This window comes from Neofelis nebulosa, chromosome 7 (assembly GCF_028018385.1).
Source record: "Neofelis nebulosa isolate mNeoNeb1 chromosome 7, mNeoNeb1.pri, whole genome shotgun sequence".
In the NCBI taxonomy this organism is placed as follows: domain Eukaryota; kingdom Metazoa; phylum Chordata; class Mammalia; order Carnivora; family Felidae; genus Neofelis; species Neofelis nebulosa.
Window position 1 is genome coordinate 30,859,105 of NC_080788.1, and position 26,722 is coordinate 30,885,826.

Here is a 26,722-nt window from a genome sequence, read left to right on the forward strand (position 1 = left end):
AATTTAAAATATAAAATAAAAGAAACAGAACAAGTATTGCTTACTGGCTGCATACCACACACTAGGCATAATACTGGAAGCACAACACAACAGGTCAATAATATAGGTCATCATATTGATAAGTAAATTGAGGCTCTGACAGCTATTCATTCAGCTACTCAGTGGCAGAGCTGGGATTCAACGTGGGTTTGAGTGATGGCAGTCTCTTTTCTTTCCAGTGACACACACAATTCACATAGAAGTAATTAAGAAATTTGGAAAGCATACATTATAGGCAAGATAGTTGTTTTTATTCTTTTTTTTTTTAATTTTTTCAACGTTTTTTATTTGTTTTTGGGACAGAGAGAGACAGAGCATGAACGGGGGAGGGGCAGAGAGAGAGGGAGACACAGAATCGGAAACAGGCTCCAGGCTCCGAGCCATCAGCCCAGAGCCCGACGCGGGGCTCGAACTCACGGACCGCGAGATCGTGACCTGGCTGAAGTCGGACGCTTAACCGACTGCGCCACCCAGGCGCCCCAATAGTTGTTTTACAACAAACAACTAGTTGTTTTTAAAGCAAAGGAATTGTTTCCACTTAAGCATTCAAGAAACAATACTGGTTTTAGATCATCAGAAAACAGGGGCGTCTGGGTGGCTCAGTCGGTTAAGTGTCCAACTTTGGCTCAGGTCATGATCTCATTGTTCATGGGTTCAGCCCAGTGTTGGGCTCTGTGCTGACAGCTCAGAGCCTGGAGCCTGCCTTGGATTCTGTCTCCCTCTCTCTCTGCCCCTCCCCTGGTTGTGTGCTCACTCGTGCGCACTCTATCTCTCTCTCTCTCTCTCTCTCTCTCTCTCTCTCTCTCTCTCTCTCTCAAAAATAAATAAATAAACCTTAAAAGAAAGGTATTAGGTCATCAGAAAACAACTAAATATTTATATTCCAATTAGGCAAACAAAAAAAGAAATCAGATATAACAAAACATTTATTTACCATACAAGTTGCTCAGTTGGTATAGAAAGATACAGAAAGTATACAGGACATTTTTTAGACTACAAAAAAATAAATTTCTTCAAAATCTAAAATGTAAGAGGAGATATTTCTCTCTTTCTATTAAAAAAATCACATTTATTTTTATTAATGGACAAAAGTACAGCCAACAGGCCATGAAGTGATTTTGCTATTTCTGAAACTAATAGTGTAAAACAAGTGTGACCACAGATTTGCAATTTACTACTAATGCATGATTTCAAACCAAAATACAAAGCAAAGCAAAATTTTACCTTGGCCAGTGTGTTCCTCACATCACCTAGAAAGGTACTCTTAGAGCAAAAAGCCAGAATCGCCAATTCCTAGGTAATGTTAGAGGACTAGACACTGCCAATCAAAGCAAGGGTTAAATAAAACTCAAGTTATGCTTCCAGATAATGGGAATTTTGTTGATTTATCGTTAAAAAGAAAATCATTCATGCAGATTATCTATAGCCAAGTCTGAAGTGAGTGTGACTTTTTTTTCCCTCTCTGCCAACTGGCACCTCTCACCCACTATAACCCTCACCTTGCTTAGACTGAATTGGTTTATAAGTGCTCTAACATTTGGTATAATCAAGCAAATCAGAAAGGTAAGTCACTGGAGAAAATTCATAGTACTACATTCTAATGATTCATACAAATGATTTTCAGAAAATCAGCAACACAACTCACATTCATTAGTAAAGATGACTGAGACATGGCCATTCTACTGATGTGTACTGCACAGTGTTTTGTCCCTGAGTTATTCTGCATCAGGTGATGATGTAATAACAGCAGAACACATAAGTAAAAATGTAACCTTACAGTATCAAATTTATCAAAAGATGTAATAAAATAGGTTTCTAAAGTTCACTTCACAAAAGAAAACAAAGATGATAGGGGAAATGCTGAATATAGTCCTCTCTACCCTGAAAGAAAAAAGGTGTAATTTCCTTCCTCAATCAATTTCACTAGTCAGTTAACATCTTGGTTCTAATTTAAGAGTTGGACCTACTCACCATCTGAATTACCAGACAGAGGGAATGCCTAACACTAAAAGGAAAGAAACATAATTCTTAAATTTTTTAAATACTTTGAAATTGGGGTAAGGGGGAGCACAGTAAAAGCAGAAGTCCATTTTAATTTTTTTTTCTTATTTTAAAAGTAGTAATTATAGAAAATTTGAAAAACACAGAGGTGGGGTGCCTGGGTGGTTCAGTCGGTTCAGCATTGGACTCTTGATTTCAGCTCAGGTCATGATCTCATGGTTGTTGAGTTCAAGCCCTGCATCAAGCTATGCACTGACCATGCTGAGCCTGCTTGGGATTCTCTCTCTCCCTCTCTCTCTCTGCCTATCATGTGCCATATCTTTCTCCAAAGCACTTATCTCTGATTGACTATTTATTTATTCTTCTGTCTCTGCTGATTAGACTGTAAATTCCATGAAGGCAAAGATATGATCTTTTTATTTTTTCTCGAAGCAGTATTCTATCTCTAGAATCTAGAACAATGCCTGGGTTGTCACTAATATTTGTGAGTGAATGACTTAATAATTGCATGAGTAACTAGGATCAGAGTTTTGTCTAAAGTGTATATTCAGTTTTTGTGATTTACTATTATCTGTTAAAGCATTCCTAATTTTTGCACAGCATCCTGTTATACATATATAATAAATTCAATTAACTTTCTATTTTAATTATTTCTAATATCATAAATATCCTTATATACACCTGTGTATATATGTAATATACACCAAATATCCTAGAATATATGTCTTTTTGCACAGCTGATAGTTTCTTTAGTATGAATTATTTTAAGTAAAACTGTTGAGTCAGAAGGTATGTAGATCACGAATGCTTTTAACACATTTTTCTACACTGTCCTAGAAAATGGCTATATCATTTGATTCTACCCCTAGCAATGTAAGACCATATTTCTCCTCATCAACAATGAGTATTTGGGTCTTTTTACCAAAACACAAGGGCTGATTGTTTCCTGAACCTAAAAAAAGTAAGATATGATCACCATGTAATAATTTATTTGATTCTTACTAAGTTTTTTTTTTTAACAGAAAAGCTTGAGGAAAATACAAATTTTATTAATGACAGTGGCTGTTTCTAAGCAACATCTTCCACACTGGCATCTATTCTCAAACAGACTTATTTGAAAGGTAAATATTCACTTGGATTTATAAATGCCGGGGTGCTTGTTTAAAGAAATAAAATCATGCTATTTTATTATTAAAACAGGGAAATTATTTCTAAAAGTCTTAGCAATCTGGTAGATTTAAAAAGTATCTCAATTTTTTTTTAATGTTGATTTATTTTGAGAGAGAAACAGCACATGTGCACAAAGGAGGGGTGGAGAGAGTGAGAGAGAATCTCAAGCAGGCTCCACACTATCAGTGAAGAGCCCAATGCACGAACCATGAGATCATACCTGAGTCAAAATCAAGAGTCGGACGCTCAACCAACTGAGCCACCCAGGTGCCCCAAAGTATCTCAATTTTTTAAAAAGTATCTCATTGCAGTTTTATTTTCAATTTTTTTGTTAACTAATGAGACTGACAATGTTTTCCCATGTTTACTGATTGTTTCTATGTCTTCCTTGACAAACTGCTTATTAATGACTACACATTTTCCTATTCAGTTATTTAATTTCTTACTCACTTCTGAGACCTCTTCTTTTATTAAAGGTGTTAAATTGTTATCATGTGGCATCCATATTTGCTCATAGTCAACATTTGTCTTTTAATTTTAACAATATTTGACACCTTTGTTTTTTCCTTGCAGCCAAATCATTTTTCTTTTTCTTTAAGAAAGGGAGAGAAAGAGACAGAATGCATGTGAGTGGGGGAATGGGGTAAAAGGGGAGAGAGAGAGAATCCTACACAGGCTTCACACTCAGTGCAGAACCCAAAGCAGGGCTTGATTCCACAACCCTGGGATCACGACCTGAGACAAAATCAAGAGTCAGGCACCCAACTGACTGAGCCACCCAGGAGTCCTGCCAAATCACTTTTTATATGTGGTTTCTTCATTTTATTTTGCATTTAAAGGAACCCTCCTATATACAACCAGCATGCTATCAATGGTGGTCTTGGACTGGGTGGAATTCTGGGTATTTTTTTCTTCTTTTTGCTTATATATTTCTTTCTTCTAAAAATTATATATGTGTAAGAAATATTTTCTTAAATGTTAAAAACAGGAAAGCCTTTCTCCACTAATTGATCATATGCTTACATATATATTTCCTCAAATTCTTCTATTCCACTATAAGAATATTTCAATATCTTATCCATCAGAAGTCTTAGTTTAAGGTGTGAAGTATGAATAAATTTATAATCTTCCAGTTTATAAACCAATTTTCCTACCACCATTTGTTAACTAATTCATTCTTTCTTCCAGTGAATTGAAATGATAGCACTATCATATACTGTCTTTTTTTTTTTTCAGGACTATAGATGTTCTATTCTTAGTCATTACCATATGGTTTTAATTATTGCAGGTTTATAAAATCTTCTAATACATGGTAGTACAATTCCAACTCTATAACACCATTCCTTCAAAATTCTTCTCTTAAACGTATTCTTCTAGATCAGTTTCAGAAAAATTTGATAAATTCTACTACCATCCCACCTCTGATCAAAAAGTTTGGTTAGGATGTTTACTAGGACTGTATTAAATTCATTGACTTGAAAGGAATCCACAAGATACCAAGTCTTCCTAATCAGAAACACGTTTAATCTCTACTTCTTTAAGTCTCTTTATGTGGTGTTGTAAAATTAAGTTTTCTTAAAATAACTTCTCTTCTTTCTTAGGGGTGTTCTTTCTAAATACTTGTTGGATTTTTTTTCACTACAGCTGCTAACTAGATGTTACTGAAAATTCCTGATCTCCATATACTTAGTGGGTACACACCATATAACTTAATACTAGTTCAAATGGGTTTTCAAGTAATAATTTTCTTCAATTTTTAGGTTGATCATCATTATCACCTGTATATAGCAATTTAACTCTTTCTTTTTTCTAATGATCATACCCCACCATGCAGTCTTTTGGGTCCTGATGACCTTTTAGTCCTGGAAGAAGGCCTCCCATCTTGCTGGCTTTCCACCTGTTGATCCTGCCTGTTGTTCTGATCTTTCATGGGAGAATTTAGAAGTCGGCTCTCATCAGTTCAGTTCCTTTCATAGCGTCACTAGCAGAAATGCCTCCAAATGTGGAAAGTCCAGAAGAATATATTTTCATATTTCTCATTGAGTCAGAAATGTTTTCTTCTACTATTATCTGCTCCATCTCGCTCTTTCCAAAATTCCTATTATTTGTACATTTTATCTCCAGACTTACCTTATTTTCCAGTCATCTTCATTTCCCCACCTTTTGCCTTTATACTACCCTGGGAAAGATTTCACAAGTTTTTCTAATTTGCTACTCACTGCATCTACAGCAGATTTTATTTTGGTAACTATATTTTCTATCCCTTTAGAATCCTATCAGATTGCTTTCTTCTTATAACTGATATTCAGCTTTCATAGCTTTTTTTTTTTTTTCAACGTTTTTTATTTATTTTTGGGACAGAGAGAGAGACATAGCATGAACGGGGAAGGGGCAGAGAGAGAGGGAGACACAGAATCGGAAACAGGCTCCAGGCTCTGAGCCATCAGCCCAGAGCCTGACGCGGGGCTCGAACTCACGGACCGCGAGATCGTGACCTGGCTGAAGTCGGACGCTTAACCGACTGCGCCACCCAGGCGCCCCTGGCTTTCATAGCTTTTAATGACTGAATCTTTTTGAGAACAAAAACCTCACTCCATTGCTAGTTGGGAGATCAAACAACCTGGATAGAGTTTGAAATAGTGGTGTTGACAGCTGCTAACATAGGGACTAGGCTGCTTATGTAGATAGGTACCTTCTAGGGAGGTATTAGCAGCAAACTGTGGGTCTATGAACACTATTTACAAAGTACCAATACTTCTGGTCTGGGAGGCAAGAGACAAATTTTTTTTGAGAGAGAGGGTGCAACTGAGTGAGAGGCAGAGAGAATCCCAGGAGGGGCAAGGAGGGGGACAGAGGAAGAGGAGGAGGAGGAGGAGGAGGAGAAGCAGGAGCAGGAGGAGCAGGAGAAGGAGGAAGAAAGAGAGAAAGAGAAAGGAAGGAAAGAAGGAAGGAAGGAAGGAAGGAAGGAAGGAAGGAAGGAAGGAAGGAAAGAAGGAAGGAAGGAAGGAAGGAAGGAAGGAAGGAAGGAAGGAAGGAAGGAACAAACAGGACTCACCTGAAATGGGGTTTGAGCTCACTGGAATCGGGCGGGGCTCATGCTCACCGGAAGCCAGGCTCGAAATTACCCCATGTGAGACTCAAACTCACTAACCGTGAGATCATGACCTGAGCCAAAGTCAGATGCTTAACGACTGAACCAACCAGGAGCTCCAAGAGAAATATAAATAAGGTGCCTTGTGGGACCACTCTTCAAGATTGCTGCTCCCGGGCAGCCTGGGTGGCTCCGAAAATTGGGCATCCAACTTCAGCTCAGGTCATGATCTCACCACTAATGAGTTTGAGCTCTGCAATGGGCTCTATGCTGACAGTTCAGAGCCTGGAGCCTGCTTCATACTCTGTGTCTGCCTCTCTCTCTGCCCCTCTCCTGCTCATGCTCTTTGTCTCTTAAAAAAAAAAAAAAAAAAAAGGACTGCCCTTCCCAAATTAATATATATATTTTTTTTTTAATTTTTCAGGTATATTTTATCATTTTTTTAAAAATAATCTCTACACCCAACATGGGGCTTGAACTCACAACCTTGAGATCAAGAGTTGCACGCTCTATGGACTGAGTCAGCCAGGTGCCCCTGCCCCTCCCAAGTTAGGAGTTCTCCTACACTGAAGAACTGCCTGCCAAAAATTATCCTAGGTTTTCTGGCATATGAGCAGCATCAAGCTCTAGTTTCTAACACATATGAAGGGTTTTTTTTCCCCATCCATGTATTTATCTATTGGTCTTTTCAATGAGAATTTAGATGAGTGAAGGCTGGGAAATGTGTTCTGTCTGCTATTTTGCCCAGCACTATTATCTGCCTTCTTGCCATATACATCATGCTGCCTCTTCCTACATTTAATTAATCCATACTTCTAGATAATGTTTTCTGATTTCCACTGTACCAATTCAAAGGGACTTTTAACATGCCATCCCTCCCACCCCAAACACCACACACTTCTGGATGCAAAGACCACACTAACACCCCTTCCTAGGGGATCTTTTACTAGGTCAGGTAGGATGATGGACTGATGGGATCCTGAATAGTCATAGTTAATAGGCCAGGTACCTGTGAATCTTAATTTTAGAAAGCAAGGCAGAAAGAGTAACAGTGACTCAAGCAGGGCTGCTGTGACTAGAGCCAACTTCTCACAGAAGAAGCAAACAGATCACCCCAAAAAAGATAATCACAAAGTACTGTACTCACTTGTCCCACAACCAAAGAGCTTCAGGAGCAAAGATTCTGCCTCATTCACGTTTGTATTACAAGAACCATGCTGGGCACAAAGAATCTAATATTCACAGCGTGCTGAGTTATTTGGCAATGAGGGCTCACCCTTATATTCTTTCATCAAAAATCTCCCTTTACATGAACCTCTATCAGGAACCAAGGCAGCTTTTCCATACATGAGTATCTTTTGAGTAGAGGGCTGACAGTAACCTATTTTGGTTTTACCTTATTTATAGCCAAATAATTTGGGAGTTTATCAATCATGTCCATAAGTGCAACTCTTCAAGCCAATTAGGTTGCCACATTGCTTACACTGAAAAATGGTCTGAATCCTCATGCACAGCTCAAAGGAGTATAAACTGTCTGGCTGTTTTCAGAGCAATTTGGCAATACTTAGTAAACTTAATAATAGACTCCCAACAACCCATCAATACCACTCCTCAGCATGTATCTCCACAAAATAAAATGAAGATTATTATTGCAGTATTGTTTATAGTACATAAATGCCACTTAGGGGAGTGTGTAAGTAAGATGGATACATAGTATGCATGGGTAAGAATATGCACATGACCGAATACTCTACAGCAGTCAAAAGTAATGAACCAGAATTATATACAGCAAAAAAGATACATCATTTAAGTATTTAAAAGCCGAATTAAAAAAAATAAAATGAGATGTACAGCCAAATGGCATTCATGAAAATTACAAATTTACACACTATGTATTTTCCAAAGATACACAAACACTAGTGTTTTTCCAAACACTATGTATTTTCCAAAGATACACAAATATCTAAAGACATATATTAACTAGATTAGAGTGGGCGTTTATGGGAGGAAGCAAAATGAGTAGTGATAGGGAAATAGACAAAGACAACAAAATAACCAGTAAGAAATGGGCCTAACCCTCAGGATGCCAGCAGTGAGAAGCATGATTCCATGCTCCAAAAGTATAGGAAACAGTTAGGGGAGTAAAGGAAACCCAAATAAACTTAAATGAGACAAGACGATACAGTCATGAGAGCTCTACTTTAAAACACACACACACACACACACACACACACACACACACACACAAAGCAAAACTGTTCTATGTATGCTAAGACAAAAGTAATAGTATTTATTTTTAAAGGAGCCAGAAATATTTCACTTATTTGAGAGAAGAAAACTTCAGTAAATATCGATTTTTAAAAATCAAGGAAGAATAATCACTGAGATTATAATCGATAACCTAAAAAGTAACTACATGACCAAACTTAAAATTTGATTATGTGTCTGAAATTAACAGGTCTATAACATCCTGATGTCTGAGTACATCACCTGTAATATAAAGACCAAAACATAAAATCACAAACAGAAGATATACTATACTCTGGCACAGAGATTCTACACTAACTCAATTTTTAATTTACACCTTTGTCTTAGAGATAATGTTACAAAACATAAGCCAAGGGCCAATTCCTGTGAATAAAATGATACAAACCACAGCATAATGCAAACAATGAACTCTGGAAAATTCAATAGGAAAAAGTCACTTTTCAGTACCCCTTTATTAGTATAGCACCAACATGAACACAGTCTTTTAACAGAAGACGGGTGCGAAGAGAAGAAATCTGGAACCCATTTTATCCTTGAAGAGAACACAGGGGAGAAACTATTTCAGCATTTCATGCAAGAGTTGAGTAGGAAGAGCAGGAACTTGAAGGTCACTTCTCTTGGCATTTTAGGCTGTTCTAAGTTACAACTGAATCTGCCAATGATGCTTTACAACAGAAGAGATTTTTCAAGATGTCAATAGAAAAATAATCGGGGTTGGAAATGTCATTATACAGCTTTCTGCAACCTATAATAAATGATCTTGGGGGGAGAGAGAGGTCATTATTTTTCAAATGTGTACAAACACAAGCTTGTTTTGTTTTGTTTTTGTTTGCTACAGAACTCAAACTAGACACCAGTTAAAGGTTTTTAAATGAGCAATAATAATTAAATTAACAGTGACAGGTTAGCATGCACAATTAACACAGCAGACAATGGGAGTAGCCTTCTCTAAAGATGGCAATCTTGTATGGTACAGATTTAATTTAGGTCACAGGAAATTCTACAAAGAACGACAGCTTCTGCTTTTACTGGATGAAACTGGCTGCATAGATCAGCATAAATAATTAGTCAATCCTTCTTACCCCTACAGAAATCAAGTCACTTTCCTGAAGCTAATGGAGGAAGCTGCAGCTTTACCTACACTCTGAATTGTAGAGATCTTCTGATTTAACCTAGAAACAGTATTTTCTTTCAGAAACTAGTGGTTATAGTAAAGAAAATCCACAACTTAAAAAGAGCCCTCAAAAAGAAATCTATCAAAGGCAGGCTCTCCAACTAGCAACACAGTTTAAATAATTAAGTTTTTCTGGCTTCTGTTGAGTATCCTTAACAGGGTAGCTGCAAAACACCATACCATATCAACAATCGAATCTCACTTGTGTGTGCATTCTAAAAATTCCCCTCACACACACACACCCAAAAAAAATTCCTAAAACAAAGATATTACTATTTTTTTTATTTTAAAAAGTATTAATTTTGTAAGCCTCTAAAAACACACCACATTACAAATATTAAAGATATAATGTTTGAGCATTCAAAAATTTAACCCTCAGGTCAGAACTATATCTATGCTAATATGAGAAACCAAAATAAAATTACAACCAATAATAAATTAACTCTTCAACATTACATAGCTCTCAGTTAACATATTCTTTCCTATGGAAAAAAAATCCTCTAAATCACATAAACAATGCTGTTTTGAAATAAGCACGTTGCTGAAGTATATGTAATACACATAATGTTAATGTGATACTTTAAAACTTGTAAAACAATATCAATTATATATGGTATTATACGATACCAATTACTCTATATACGATATGCTATATAAACAATATATAACATTACCATATGAGACATAAATATTTAATAAACTATAAAAACATTGCATGGATTGAATTTGAAAAATACCAAATTCACAGAATTGATTAGTTCTGAGAATAAGAGAAAGATGAAATTAAGAGGGATTCACAGGGGACTCTACTGCATTTATTTTAGATTTAATGTAGATTTACAAGGTAAAATGTTATTTTATAAAGCCATTTGCTAGGTACTTTATATGTGGGTCATTACATTAGTTTTTACATCTATCTGTATGCATGAAATACTTTATAAATTTTTAAAGTGTAAAACAAAATTTACACAAAATTAACTCAAAAAGGATCACAGAATTAAATGTAAAGCCAAAAACTACAAACTTGTAGAAGATGACATTAAAAAACATCTAGGTGACCTTGGGTTTGGTGATGAGTTTTTACATAGTATACCACCAAAAGCATGACCCAAGAAATAAAGGAATCATTTGTAAGTTGGACTTCATTAAAATGAAAAACATCTGCTCTACAAAAGGCATGGTTAATGGAAAGACAAGCCACACCCTGCGACAAAATGTTTGTGAAAGACATTTCTGATAAAGAACTGTTACACAAAATATACAAAGAACTCTTACACTCAACAATAACAAAAAACATGATTAAAAAGTGGACAAAAGGGGTGCTGGCTCAGTTGGTGGAGCATGTGACTACTCCTGATCTTAGTATCATGTGAGTTCAAGCCCCACTTTGGACAGAAAGATTACTTAAAAAAAAATTTTTTTTTTTAAATAGACAAATGATCTGAACAAACACCTAACCAAAACAGATATAAAGACAGAAAATAAGGGCCCCTGGGTGACTCTGTCGGTTAAGCATCCAAGTTAAGCTCAGGTCATGATCTCGAGGTTCATGAGTTTGAGCCCTATATTGGGCTCTCTGCTGTCAGCTCAGAGCCCACTTTAAATCCTCTGTCCAGGGCGCTCTCTCTCTCTCTCTCTCTCTCTCTCTCTGCCCCTCCCTCACTCATGCTGTCTCTCTCAAAAATAAACATTTTTTTTAAAAGATAGAAAATAAATATATAAAGAAATGCTCAACATCAAATACCATTAGGGAATTGCAAATTAGAACAAGAGACCACACTACACACCTTTTAGAATGGCTAAAATTCAAAACATTGACAACACCAAATGCTGACAAGGATATAAGCAACAAGAACTCTCATTGATTACCAGTGGGAATGCAAAATAGTTTGGCAGTTTCTTACAAAGCTAAACTTAATCTTACTATATGATCCAGCAATTGCACTCTGATTTAAGAATCAATGTCCATATAAAAATCTGCACATGGATGTTATAGCAGATTTACTCACAATTGCCAAAACTTAGAAGCAATCAAGATATCCTTCAATTGCTGAATGGATAAACTGTGGTAAATACACAGAATTAAGTATTATTCAGCAATAAAAATAAATGAACTATCAAGTTACCAAAAAAACATGGCAGAACCTTTAAAGCATATTGCTAAGTGAAAGAAGTCAGTCTGAAAAGATTACATACCATATGATTCCTACTATATGGCAATCTGAAAAAGACAAAACTATAAAGACAGTAAAAAGATGAATAGTGTCATCAGGAGTTTGGGAGGAAGATGAATAAGTGAACATGGGATTTACTGAGCAGCAAAACTATTCTGTATGACACTGTAATGACAGACCCATGACATTATGAATTTGTCAAAACCCATGCAACTGTACCATATAAAGAATGAACCCTAATGCAAACTATGCACTTTAGTTTATAATAATGTATTAATATTGATTCATTAATTATAACAAATATGTATCACTATTCTGTTTCAACCCTAAATGAGTGTGCTGCAATGTCCAATTCTGGCATTAACCACCCACACTGGTCCCACCCACAAGCACAAAGAGCATTATCCCAAACAAGACTGCACTTACTTCAGATGCCAGCTGTACTTCAGGGGTTCTCAGGCCACCTGCATTTCTACTCATCTGATCATAAATTCAGAGATCTCATGATCCTCAGTTTGATAATTTGCTAGGACAATTCACAACTCAGGAAAGCGTATGTATAATTACAGTTTTATTATAGAGGATACACAAAGGGCAAGGTTGGGGGGCAGGTGCAAATGAAGAATTTCCATGCTATCTCCCCATGAGTCAGTATGTGTCATCCTCCCAGAACATCAATATGTTCACCAACCAAGAAGGTCCACTTTGGTGTCCACAGTTCTTTTTGGGACTTCATTACACAGGCATGATTGATTAAATCACTGGCCGCATGACTGAACTCTGTCTCCATACTTTATCCACTTCCTGTGAGATCAGACTGGCCTGAAGTCCCAACCCTCTAATCATGTGGTTGCTGTTTTTGGTGACCAGACCCCATCCTGTAGCTACCTAGATATCCACCATAAGTCATCATATTAGCATAACAAAGGCACATCTCATTCATCAAAAACCTAAGTTAATACCCTCATAATAGAAGCTTCTTATTTTATAACAAAATATTAAAGCAGAATTTAATGGCACAAACTCTTTTAGTTTCACGAAAGGCCAGAAATTATAAAATGATGAAAGGAAGGGAGTACTGATCAGAAGGTGACTTTTAAGGGGAGCACATTTCACAACTAGCTCAGATTACGAATCACATCAAACAAAATTTATCAAAAAAGGAGCAATGCAGACCAACTTAATGTTTGCTAACAACGAAACATATGTCAACATAAAACCCAGAACTGGCATACTGTTCACATAAAACCCATTCATATCTTTTTAAAATGGATATATGTATTGGTTATGGCACACACAATGCTTAACATCTTCTATCATTGTCAAATGCAACCCATACTGAATGAATCAAACAGTTGGCGAATGAAATGGAGAGGAAATCAAGTTGTATTCTTTCCAAAATCTGCCCCTTTCCGTAGAGTTAACTGAAGGAGCAAGGACGCAAAATCTATGCTACAAACCAAAGCTCTGAGGGTCAAACATTGTATTTTAGAGAACTGTCACTTTCCTCACCAACACCAATAAATAAGTTATTAAATCTACCCTTCTGGCATGATAAAGTCATTTCAATAGAACTAAAAGTGCTACAGTTTCAATGTCAACTCTTCTGAAAATAAATGTTGCTGCCGTGCCTCAGAATTAAAATTACTGCAGCAGGTCATTAGTCTTTTCTATTCTGTTGACACATTTTAACTCATTTCATAAACCTAGAATTTGTTTCTCTTCTATAATCCTAGGGAAAAAAATGTTTACAGGAAGGCAATTTCATTTTGTTAGGCAGACACAGACAGTCCCTTGGGGAAGAGGCCAACTCAAGCAGGACTGAAGCAGCTGTTAGGAGCCAATTTTCCTACCTGTTAATTGCATCTGTGACTAGGCTGCACCAGCTCACACACCTATCTAGCAAGCAGTAGATAAATTGAAACAGTCACATCTCAAGGGTTTGAAAACTAGAAGACTCTCTCCCCCTTCCTCTAAAAAAATTCAAGTAGGGAATAGAACAGTAAAGGAAGATAAAAATGTCAAAAGTAGATAAATATTAATTGTAAGAATATCAATTGTACTTTCCTGACTACCAAAAAAAGAAAAAGGATTTTATAAATAGTTAATAGAAAAAGTACGCATTCATTTGGTCAATCAACAAATATTTACTGGAATGCCTACTGTGGCACTGTTCTAGGTGCTAGCAATACAGCAGTGAACAAAACATAACATCCCTGTCCCCATCAGAGGAAATAAATGAGAAATAAATATCGATTCATCATTAGATGCTAAGAAGAAAATAAACCATGGCCATGTAATAAAGAGTGTTGGGGGGGGAGTACTAATTTATAGTGAGTTGCCAAGGAAAACCTCTTTGAAGAAGGGACATTTCAGCTGAGATTTAAATGACAAGGAGGATATATAGCCAAGCAACAGTCTTCAGGGAAGACCATTGCCCACAGAGGGACAAGTATACAAGACCCCAAGGCTAGAATCCACTTGGTATATTTACAGAACAGAAAAGAAGGCTGATGTGGCTAGAGTTTTGTGAATAGGCTTAAGAATGGCAACAGATAAGATCTCCTCAAAGTGCCACAGTCATTTCAGAGTCATCAGTTGGAAAGATAAAAATAACTGTGACCAATGAGCTACTCATGCAAACTCATTTTTGGACTAGTAATAACCACTTCAACAGAAAAGAGAAACATGAATTAAAGAAATGTCCCAAGGACAGAAGTTTCTGAACTAGGAAGGATTAGGAGCAGAGTCTTGGCTGAACCAGTGTTGTCTCCAGAAAGAGTGTTCTGGTCATCCAGAAAGCAATAGTGTTTTAAGTTAGATCAATGTCTAGGACTGCCATATCTGGATGAGAGGCTATCTGAAGCTTACAAAGGAAATGTTAAAACACAGAACTCATAAATGAACTCAAAACAGAAATGAGTATTTCTGAATGTGCTTGTCCTAATCACTGCCTGACCTACTCATTTCAGATAGCCCATGGATTTCTTTTTCTTTTTTCTTTTTTTTTTTTTTTTTAGGTTTATTTATTTATTTATTTTGAGAGAGAGCATACATGTGTACAAGTTGGGAGGGGGGGGGGGTGTTGTGGAGAGAATCCCAAGCAGAATCCCAAACTTAACTGACTGAGCCACTCAGGTGCCTCTTTTTGAAATTTAAATGTAAAAAATGGACACCATAAAACAATACTCTCCTAGAATAGAAATTTTTAGCAATTTTAGAAAATCTTGCCATGTGTAACCCTCTTCGTGGAATCATAAAATAAATTAGGATTTAAAAAGAAGAAAAAAAACTTAGTAAGTACTTAGATCACCTGTTTTCCTTCTCTAGCAAGCGCAGAACAAGCCCTCAGGTTTAAAAGTATAACATTATGGGGCACCTGGGTGGCTCAGGTCATGATCTCACTGACCCTGGGTTTGAGCCCCCATTGGGCTCTCTGTGCTGACAGCTCAGACCCTGGAGCCTGTTTCAGATTCTGTCTCTGTCTCTCTGTCCCTCCCCTGCTCGTGCTCCGTCTCTCTCTTTCTCAAATATAAAATAAAACATTTAAAAAAAAATTGTTAAGTATAACATTAAAGAGGCAAACCATAAGAGACTCTTAAATAGAGAAAACTAAGGGTTACTGGAAGGGTTTGGGGTGGGGGGATGGGCTAAATGGGCGATGGGCATTAAGGAGGGCACTTGTTGGGATGAGCACTGGGTGTTATACGTAAGTGATGAATCACTAAATTCTACTCCTGAAATTATTACTCTATAGGTTAACCAATTTGGATTTAAATAAAATTTTAAAATAAAATTAAAATAAAATAAAATAAAATAAACCTATTAAAATAGAACGAACTCATCTATTTGAAGGTCACACTATATTTTCCAGCAATGAAAGATTCCCAGATACATGTTACATAATGCTAAACAGATTTTTTGTAATGGTACTATAAGGTTAAAATTCCCAAACAATGCTTACTGCTATTGAATACATGCATTTTTTCTACAAAAGCATTTTGGTAAGGCTCTAACTATTCACTTTAAGGAAAAAAAGGAATAGGAAAACAATGAAGATCAAAAGCTTCCTTTAGATGAGGTATGTGGCAATGTACCTTCACATAAGCTGCATGCTTAATTTTTAATAAAAAAAAAAAATAAAAAAAAAAAAAAACTGGCATCAGGGACTAGTATCCCAGTTCTAACACTATGCTAACTGGCTGTGCAACTTTCTGAACCTCAGTTTTCCTCATCAGTAAAATAAGGCTACTGCCATCTATGCTCACAAGATTAATAGAAAGATTAAATGAAATGTAATAGGTAAAGATTAATGAATTCCAGTCTTATAATTTGGCAATCATCGTTATCAGTAGGAAGAAGAGAGGCAAACACATGTTAAAAAAGGGGAAAGAGAAATAATCATAAATTGCAGATTGTAAGAGTTAAAAACAATGTAAAAAGTGCCCCTGGAGTTGAATATACAGGCCAAATTCCTCTGTTTTACCTAGAAAGGAAGAAAAGTTCAGAGAGTTTAAATGATAAGCCCAAAGTCACAAAGCAGGCAGAAAAGGGGCTAAAACTCTTGTTTAAATTCCTAAATGTGGTATACATATACAGAGTGCTTTCATATATTGAAGATCCAACTGATCTTCACTATAAGATAGTTAACTGGACTGTTGAGAAAGCACAAGGCACTAAAGATAGACAACTAGTTAGTGATGGAACCACAAGTTAAACCTAGGACACTGAATACTGATTCTCTTAAAAGAGAGACTGAAAATCTTTTTTACTCATAACTTGACTTATACCAAAGAGTATGCCTTTGCAAGCAACCACATTTTTTTATTCAGGTAGTAATAATAATTTTTTTTTAAGTTTATTTATTTACTTTGAGAGAGAGATACAGAGGGGGGAATGGGGGAGGGGCAGAGAGGGAGGGAGAGAGAGAATCCCAAGCAGGCTCCATGCTATCAGCAAGAAGCACAGAGCCCAACGTGGGGCTCAAACTAACGAACTGTGAGATCATGACCTGAGCCAAAATCAAGATTTGGGTGCTCAACTGAGCCACCTAGGCACCCCCAGGTAATAATTATTTTTAAAATCATACTATAAATTGGGGTGCCTGGGTGGCTCAGTCAGTTAAACATCCGACTTTGGCTCAGGTCATGATCTCATGGTTAGGGAATTCGAGCCCCGTGTAAGGCTCTGAGCCGACAGCTCAGAGCCTGGCACCTGCTTCAGATTCTGTGTACCCCCCTCTCTCTTCCCTTTGCCTGCTCACACACACACACACTCTCTCTCAAAAATAAACATTAATAAAATTTTAAAAATAAATAGCCATACTATACTGACACAAATGTTTGCATTCTGTATTTAACAGAAATCAGTCAGCTTAACATTAAAATGCTCAAATCAAACCCAAAAGACTCCACCAAAAAACTGCTAGAACTGATTCATGAATTCAGCAAAGTTGCAGGATATAAAAACAACACACAGAAATCAGTTGCATTCCTATACACCAACAATGAAGTGACAGAAAGAGAAATCAAGGAATCGATCCCATTTACAGTTGCACAAAAAACCGTAAAATACCTAGGAATAAATCTAACCCAAGAGGTGAAAAATCTATACACTGAAAACTATAGAAAGCTTATGAAAGAAATTGAAGAAGACACAAAAAAATGGAAAAATATTCCATGCTCCTGGATAGGAAGAACAAATATTGTTAAAATGTCAACACTACCCAAAGCAATTTACATATTCAGTGCAATCCCTATCAAAATAACATCAGCATTCTTCACAGAGCTAGAACAAATAATCCTAAAATTTGTATGGAACCAGAAAAGATCCCAAATAGCCAAAGCAATCTTGAAAAAGAAAACCAAAGCAGGAGGCATCACAATCCCAGACTTCAAGCTATACTACAAAGCTGTAATCATCAAGACAGTATGGTACTGGCACAAGAACAGACACTCAGATCAATGGAACAGAATAGAGAACCCAGGAATGGACACATTAACGTATGGCCAACTAATATTTGGCAAAGAAGAAAAGAATATGCAATGGTATGAAGACAGTCTCTTCAGCAAGTGGTGCTGGGAAAACTGGACAGCAACATGCAGAAGAATGTACCTGGACCACTTTCTTACACCATACACAAAAATAAACTCAAAATGGATCAAAGACCTCAATGTGAGACAGGAAGCCATCAAAATCCTCAAGGAGAAAGCAGTCAAAAACCTCTTTGATCTTGGCTGCAGCAACTTCTTACTCAGCACATCTCCAGAGGCAAGGGAAACAAAAGCAAAAATGAATGACTAGGACCTCATCAAAATAAGAAGCTTCTGCACAGTAAAGGAAACAATCAGCAAAACTAAAAGGCAAGCGACAGAATGGGAGAAGATATTTGCAAATGACGTATCAGATAAAGGGTTAGAATCCAAAATCTATAAAGAACTGATCAAACTCAACACCCAAAAAACAAATAATCCAGTGAAGAAATGGGCAAAAGACATAAATAGACACTTCTCCAAAGAAGACATCCAGATGGCCAACCGACACATGAAAAAATGCTCAATGCCACTCATCATCAGGGAAATACAAATCAAAACCACAATGAGATACCACCTCACACCTGTCAGAATGGCTAACATTAACGACTCAGGCAACAACAGATGGTGAGGATGCAGAGGAAGAGGATCTCTTTTGCATTGTTGGTGGGAACGCAAGCTGGTGCAGCCACTCTGGAAAACAGGATGGAGGTTCCTCAAAAAACTAAAAATAGAACTACCCTATGACCCAGCAATTGCACTACTAGGCATTTATCCAAGGGATACAGGTGTGCTGTTTCAAAGGGACACATGCACCCCCATGTTTATAGCAGCACTCTCAACAATAGCCAAAGTATGGAAAGAACCCAAATGTCCATCGATGGGATGAATGAATAAAGAAGATGTGGTATATACATACAATGGATTATTACTTGGCGATCAAAAAGAATGAAATCTTGCCATTTGCAATTACGTAGATGGAACTAGAGGCTATTATGCTAAGCGAAATTAGTCAGAGAAAGATAAATATCATATGACTTCACTCATATGAGGACTTTAAGAGACAAAACAGATGAACATAAGGGAAGGGAAACAAAAATAATATAAAAATAGGGAGGGGGACAAAACAGAAGAGACTCATAAATATGGAGAACAAACTGAGGGTTACTGGAGGGGTTGTGGGAGTGGGGATGGGCTAAATGGGTAAGAGGCACTAAGGAATCTACTCCTGAAATCACTGTTGCACTATATACTAACTAATTTGGACATAAATTAAAAAAAATTAAAAATAAAATTTTTAAAAATGCTCAAATCAAAGTCCTTTGATATATTCCCAAATTAAAACCTCCACTGATACTGACTTAATATAAGGTAGCAAGGATTTTTGTTGTTTATTCACAGATTATTTAAACAGAACAGCTGGTTTAGTGAGTTGCTGAATATTTTACCGTACTCAATTAAGAAGCCCATTGTTCTATCATCAGTGACTCTAATAAACACATTTTTAAAAATTACTTCATCAATCCTCTTCTTCCTTTCATGTAGGATTCTCAAGTTAACTGATTCTCAAGGTAACTGTTAGGTCAATCACTTCTTGCACTTAAGTCAAGATGATTCATTTTCATAAAATAATTGTTAGAAAAACTACATTATTATGCAGCTAAAGGGACAGACAGGCTGGGAAACTGATCAAAAGTAGGATTCACGTAGAGATGAGCCAACTGAACAATATGATATCTAAGTAACAGTCATATTTACAATACATGTTTCTGGATGTCACTGAGAAAATATACATCTGTTTTAAAAAGGACCAAGCTTGGGGTGCCTGAGTGGCTCAGTCGATTAAGCGTCTGACTTCGGCTCAGGTCAAGATCTCACAGTTTGTGAGTTGAAGCCCCATATCGGGCTCTGTGCTGACAGTTCAGAGCCTAGAGGCTGCTTCGGATTCTGTGTTTCCCTCTCTCTCTGCCTCTCCCCCACTTGCACTGTCTCTCTCTCTCTCTCTCTCTCTCTCTCTCTGAAACATTTAGAAAAAAAAAGAAAAAGAAAAGACCAAGCTTTGCAGGAAGACTTTTAGGTTTAACAAGAGAACATGACACAGCAATGTAGAAAGTCAGAGCTCAGCCACCATGATGGTTTTCAAATCATTTGTGCAAATACAATGAGAGCATTTTCTCTATTCCAAACAGATCTCTGTTAAAAAGCCATTTTCAAAGATATGAAAATGCAGGTCCATATGCATAAAAGTAATTTCTGAGTCTTGCAAATAATTGGCAGCGCTGTTGTTTGGCAGGTGAGAGCAGAAGAGAACCATTAAATTAATACACAAATGAGCAGCAACCACTTACATTACTTTCACATGAATGAGAAAAGAATAAATATATAATTTGGGTGGAGAACAAGCACTCTTGAAATAGTCATGGCCACAGAATACCATCTAATTAACTGCTTAGCTCAGTTCATAAGACTTCACTAGGGCTCAGCAAGGGCTGCCACTGAATAGATGAGAGGGCACAGCCTAAATGTAGCAAGCTGTGTGGTGAACTGAGGCAGTGTGTACACCTTAAGGTATGCAGCTTGTCTGTCTTCTAAACGTTTTTAAAACTGTATTTGGTAATAATGTAACTGTGAATCCCTTTCACCTACTGTTAAATTTACAGTATACTTTTTAAGTAAGCAAAATAACAAGTAAATGAGTGTATTAGAGACTCATCTGTGGGGGGAAAAAAAAACCAGCTTGAGACAAACCCCACTCGATTTCTTATACTTCCTCAGCCACAGCTCTAAAAGAGCCATATAATTCATAATGATTAAGCTGAAGCATCTTATAAATTAATAAAGACAGATAAATTCTGTGTAGTCCATTATTTTTGTATTAAAATTATCTAAAGTTGGTCGTTTATAATTGGCTATTACATAGCACAATTATTGGAATATTCCATTCCTCAATCACCTTGGACATGTAAGAGCTGACTATAAACATAGTCTTCCATTTAGAGCAGTTCACACTTAAAGCACTCCACTAATTACAATATTCATTCAACACACATTCATTAAGCACTTATTGTGTGCCAGGCACTTTTAGTGGAAACATCTGGAACTACCCTGCTGAACTGCAGTAGCCCTTGTTTTTGGAGGCAGAGGGTATGGCTTATAGATGTGCAAATATTACATAACAAAACAAGTGCCAAAACAGAAATGTGTACAAATCACAATGGAAATACAGAAGGGGAAAGGACTTAATTCTTCCTGGGGAAGTGAAAAAAAAGGCTTATCAGACAACCTAGTTTCTTAACTGAGTGTTATAAGGAGTTTGGTAGATATATGAGAGGCTGCTCACAAGAAAAGGGGAGCATGAAAGACCTACAGCCTGTGCAAAGTTGTATAGATAGAAAAGAGTACTTATTTGGCAGGGCAACACCATAGCCCCAAAATAAGTAAGGATGAAAAAATAAGCAATGACCAGAACGGGGAACAAAGGATCTTCAATAAGACAAGTTAGGAAGTTTGGACTTGATCCCAATGAAAATGTGAAGCACTGAAAAGTTTCCAGCAGTGATGTGATAATGGATTTGGCTTTAGAAAAATCCTTCTGGCCATATGTGATATAATGATTTATAATAATTTATATCATCTGAATGGCCAAAATATATTTCTCAGATATATTTGATCTTCAACCACAGTTCCTGAAAACACTTCAGACCATAAAGGTGAAATGGATGTCTTATTAATGAAGGTGTCTTTTGTATCCCACCCAAGGGTGGGGATTTGTTGCCAAGAGGATCAACCATGTGATCAGAGGGTTGGAACTTTCAATCACCCTCACTCCACCCCAGGGCCTCAGGGAGGAGAGAGGGGCTGGAGGTTGAAACAACCAATGGCCAATGACTTAGTCAATCATGACTAGGTAAGAAGTCTCCATGAAAACCCAAGAGGACAGTTTTTTTGGTCTTCTTTTTCAGAGAGCTTCCAGTTTGGGGAACTAGAACGCTGAGCCAGGCCCCCAGCTCCATAACGACAGAAGCTCCTTTGTTTGGGATGTCACTCTATGCATCACCCTATGTATCTCTTCATCTGGATGTTGATTCATATCCTTTTTCATATCCTTTCATAAACTGGTAAATGTAAGTAAGAGTTTCCCTGAATTCTGTAAGCTGCTCTAGCAAATCAATTTGGAGGTCACTGGAACCTACAATCTGTAGCTGGTTGATCAGAAGCACAGGTAAGACTCTACAACAGGTGTCTGTGAAGTAGAGGGTGAGGGCAGTCTTGTAGGACTAAACCCTTAACCTGTGGAATCTGAAGCTATCTCTGGGTAGACAGCATCAGAATTGAGTTGAATTCTCATAAATCCTACTGGTGTCTGAGAACTGCTTAGTGTTGTGTGGGAACCCCTGTCCCCAACACTGAAATTGCATCTGGGAACCCTAAAAGACAACAAAAGGAAGGAATAATGGTGGACTCAATCAATTTTGGTAGCCCTATTAAAAGATTATTAAGGGGCAGGGTGCCTGAGTGACTCAGTCGGTTAGGTAGCACACAGCCTGCTTTGGATTCTCTCTCTCCTCTCACTACTCACTGTCTCTCAAAAATAAACATTTTTTTAAAAAGATTATTAAGGGTGCTTGGATGGCTCAGCTGAAGAAAGGTGCCACTCTTGATCTCGGGGTTGTGAGTTCGAGCCCCACGTTGGGTACAGTTTAAATAAAAACTGTTTTAAAAAACAGATTATGAAAATCACTACTATGCTTATGTCTAGGCAACATGACTTGGCCCTTATGAGGCCATACCATTCTCAAATAACAAGCAATGTGGGGCGCCTGGGTGGCGCAGTCGGTTAAGCGTCCGACTTCAGCCAGGTCACGATCTCGCGGTCCGTGAGTTCGAGCCCCGCGTCAGGCTCTGGGCTGATGGCTCGGAGCCTGGAGCCTGTTTCCGATTCTGTGTCTCCCTCTCTCTCTGCCCCTCCCCCGTTCATGCTCTGTCTCTCTCTGTCCCAAAAATAAATAAAAAACGTTGAAAAAAAAAATTAAAAAAAAAAAATAATAACAAGCAATGCAAAGGGCCAAGAGTAAGTGCCTTACTGGGTCTCACACCCAGAGACCACTTTTCACCTAACTGGAACTCCAGAACACCTAGCTCAAATGGCTGAGTCCATTTCCAGAACAGGTCTTCATGCAGGTGTATGCACCCCAAGGCCTGAAGGGTAGCTAAGGGGTAGCTATTGAGGGAAGATTGTGGGGCGGGGAATGGGGCGGGGCGGGAGGGGGGGGCAGGCTCTGTGGAGAGAGCTTGGACACTTTACTACAATAAAAAAAAACAAAATAAAATAGTTGTGCCTGGGTGGCTCAGTCAGTTAAGCATCTGACTCTTGATTTCAGATCAGGTCATGATCTCATGGTTTCTGAGTTCAAGCCCCACGTCAGGCTCTACACTGACAACTCAGAGGGATTCTGTCTCCTTCTCTTTCTGCCTCTTCCCCACTTGTACACTATTTAAAAATAAATAAAAATAAAATAAAATATATATCTGCAATATTACATATGTAATGTATATTATATATAATGTATATATTTCAAAATAGTTTAATTGTGGCAGGATGTATATATAAGTATATACATTTACACATTAGTATGTATTAATATTAATTATGCAACATTGTGAATTAGCAATTTCACAGCATACTCATGTATAAATGAATATTTGTGCCTAAAACCTACGGTTCTTTAAGATATATATCACCAACCTAAAGTTTTAAAAATTGTATTGTATCAAGAAGATCTGAAATAATTCTTTAACAGAAAACAAAAACATTACTCCTATAAGATGGACATACTAAATTCAGGATCAACTCACTAAAAAGTCAAAGCAATATGAAGGTAGATATGCCAACCAGGTTTTGAAAACAGCTTGATTTAAAAAAAATTCATTTAGTAAAGGATCGATGTGTGGCTAAAGGCAGATATTTGTTATACACAAATGAGCTACTGTATTGCACAGCCCTTCCCATCAGTGTACAGAGATGCATCACCCGCACATTAAATACAGACTCAGTGAGCAGAACACCGCAGCAAGCATCTGTTGGCTAATGACAAAGAAAACCATGGACCCTTTGAGGCTAATTTCCACCCAGCTATAAGCATGTAAGCAGCAAACACATGCAATGCTTTTCAGTATCAACCCCAAATATCCATGAAAAAGAAGATCTTCAGCATTTATGTTATTTTGTGTCAAAAGCAATACATGTATTAATTATATATGCTAACGAAGATATTCAGAAAAAGTTAACTCTAAATAAGCAGAAGTCAAAAACACAACTGCATTTTATTCTCATTCCACTTTTCTTTGTATCAATATCCATGGTCAGGAAAATGACTGGTCTAAGGAAGGCACTAAATGAAAACTGTAAACTAGGCAGTTTGTCTTCTTACATGATCAGTTACTTTTTTCTGTCCCTGTCTCATTACCTTTTTTTCCTCCCTACCCTATCCCCAATATTCTCATATTTTCCCAGACATCTGCCATAATGTTCTCTGGGGCTTGCCTTGGCCTCTCTTTCCCCTGTGTTGAAATTTATCATACCTACATATATTTCTCAGAGTGTCATGTGACCTGATAACAGCCCCCACAAATATCCCTAACTGCTTTCACTTCTCCTCCTGTCCAATGCTTTTACCTAACTTCAGGACCACACCCTCTCTTGCCTTCTCAGAAACCTTTTAAATAGGCTTTATCTTTCCTATATATTCAACTTTCCCTCTTCACTAGTGTCTTTCCCTCATTACATAAGCATATTTTAAGACTCTACCTAAGAAAGCAATTAAACCTTTAGCTTAAAAGGTAAATAAATAGGGGGTGCCTGGGTGGCTCAGTTGGTTTAGTGTCAGACTTTAGCTCAGGTTATAATCTCGCAGTCCCATCCGTGGGTTCAAGTCCCATGTCCGGCTCTGTGCTGACAGCTCAGAGCCTGGAGGCTGCTTCAGATTCTATGTCTTCCCCCCCTCACCCTCTGCCCTCTCTCTGCCCTTCCCCACTCATGCTCTCTCTCTCTCTCTCTCTCAAAAATGAACAAAATTTTTTATTTTTTGTTTTAATTTTGTTTATTAATAAACAAAAAAAATTTTAAGGTAAATAAATGCTAGTATATAAAACTTACCCTATGGTGTCCTCCCCTTAGTCTCTGCCTTTCCCCTCACCACATTTACTCCCCAGGCCACGGCAGTGAGACTTCTGCTCACACCATTACATTAATCCAAGGGCTCTTCATCTAGAGGCTGGAGGGTCTGTGGATAGAATTCAGAAGACCTATGAATTTGGATGGGAAAATAAATTATTTCTTTATTTCCTCCAACTTCTAAAATCACTAATACTTACTGTATTTACTAATTTACTATAGGCCTGCCACTACCTTGTTGTGTATCATGCTAAATAAATACAAAATACCTTATTATAATTAGTTCGATAATAATATTTTAATATAATTGAGCTACCTCTGTAATTTGTTTTTTTGTTGTTGTTTTTTTGTTTGTTTGTTTGTTTGTTTTTTTGAGAGAGAGACAGACAGAGCGCCAGCAGGGGTGGGGCAGAGACAGAGGGAGACACAGAACTCAAAGCAGGCTCCAGGCTCCACACTGTCACCACAGAGCCTGATTCAGGGCTCAAACTTACAAACCATGAGATCATGACCTCAGCTGAAGTCGGACACTCAACGTACTAAGCCACCCAGGTACCCCTGGCTTCCTCTGTAATTCTATGTATTTTAGTTTATCCATCTGTGGCAAACTATGTTTTACAACTATGCTGCAAAAATACCTCCAATTCCACATGCTCTTCTATGGTGTAAATTTGCTGCTCACCCACAAAGGCACCAAGTCTGCTTCTCTTCTTAAATCCAAGCTGGCATTTACCTTGCTTATAACCAAGAGAGTGTGGTGAGGTGACAGTAAGTGACTTCCCAGGCTAGGTTAGGAAAAGTGATGCAGGTTCTGGGACTAGGTCTGGGGTGGTTTGTTTAATAGCAATAGTTTCCAGAACAGAACCTGGCACCTGGAACTGGAGTGGTGACATAATAAAAACATAAAACATGTGACATCAGCTTTGGGATTGGGTGGTAGATGTGAACAGGAGAAGGGCCACAGGGATCTCACTAGCAGAAGCCTGATGAGCCTTGAAGAGGCTACTGGGACTTTAGGGAGAGTGAGTTAAAATGCTATCAGAAGCTGGAGGAAAGAAGACCACTTATGAAGGGGCAGAAAGTTTAGCAAAACTGTTGCCTGTGGTAAATTAAAAAACAAAATGCTGGTAATGAACTGTTACTTCTAGCTAAGGTAATTTCCAAGCACAATGTCCAAAGTGTCAACTGGTTTCTTTTATATATATGATATAAAGTGCAACTAGAGAGATGAGCTGGAGAAGAAAGTACTCTGTTTTTGAGCAGAATTTAGAGGAAATGTAAAGAAACCAGCAATTGCTGGGTTCAAAAATAAAACTATTTTTCATCCACAATCTCTTCCAGCAGAGAATGCTGAAAACAAAGAAAGGTATGAGGACAAAGATCAAATACAGAGTGCTGAAAGGAAAATCTGGTCTCTGCACAGAGATGAAACCAAGGGTGTTGCTATAAAATCCTTTGTTAACACTGTTTCCCCTTCTTAATCTCCTTCCCAGTGCCTTTTCTGTACTTGTCTGCTAAAACTAGATGTGCTTAGGGGCTTTGCCCTCAATCCTGAGCAATTTCTTCTTCAACCAGTCCTGAAAAACTATTAACCTCAAA

General features: G+C 37.5%; 1 protein-coding gene across 7 annotated transcripts in view; it reads right to left on the bottom strand.

Annotated features, from left to right (window-relative positions):
- Positions 1 to 26,722, bottom strand: part of PEAK1 (pseudopodium enriched atypical kinase 1) — a 324,368-nt gene that overhangs the window by 238,833 nt on the left and 58,813 nt on the right. For 2 of the 7 annotated variants that reach the window (XM_058736962.1, XM_058736967.1), the window contains exon 2: positions 25,106 to 25,232. The exons of 4 other annotated variants lie outside the window; for them this stretch is intronic. The gene's annotated coding sequence lies outside the window, so the exon portion shown is untranslated. Of the gene's footprint in view, positions 1 to 3,660; positions 3,803 to 25,105; positions 25,233 to 26,722 lie in introns of all 7 variants that reach the window. One more of the 7 variants, XM_058736964.1, reaches the window with a different exon arrangement.